This window comes from Pteropus vampyrus, unplaced genomic scaffold (genome assembly GCF_000151845.1).
Source record: "Pteropus vampyrus isolate Shadow unplaced genomic scaffold, Pvam_2.0 Scaffold679, whole genome shotgun sequence".
Lineage (NCBI taxonomy): Eukaryota > Metazoa > Chordata > Mammalia > Chiroptera > Pteropodidae > Pteropus > Pteropus vampyrus.
The window spans coordinates 47,569-47,888 of record NW_011889460.1 but is presented as its reverse complement, the minus strand read 5'-3'; positions in this window follow the sequence as shown (position 1 = coordinate 47,888).

Below are 320 nucleotides of genomic sequence, written 5' to 3'. Positions count from 1 at the left end.
TATTATGAACTGAGTTCGGTTATTCAAATTTCATGCCTTGGAGTCTGAATTCTCAGTGATGGTGTTTAAATAGGGCATTGAGGAAACTTGAAAGACTAAGTGAGGTCATAGTGTGGTGGTCCAACCCTACTAGGACTTGAGCTTTGTGTAAAGAAGGAGACATGACAAGTGACCAGCATATCCAACGTGTTCCTTGGCCCCTGGCTCACCATGGCCACAATGAGTTGTTTAGCTTGTGCTCTGTGTATGTTGGTCCATCAAGATATTTTCTTTCATCAGGTTTCTGAGTTCTTAGTGGTGTCCATGGGTCAGCAGCTAGC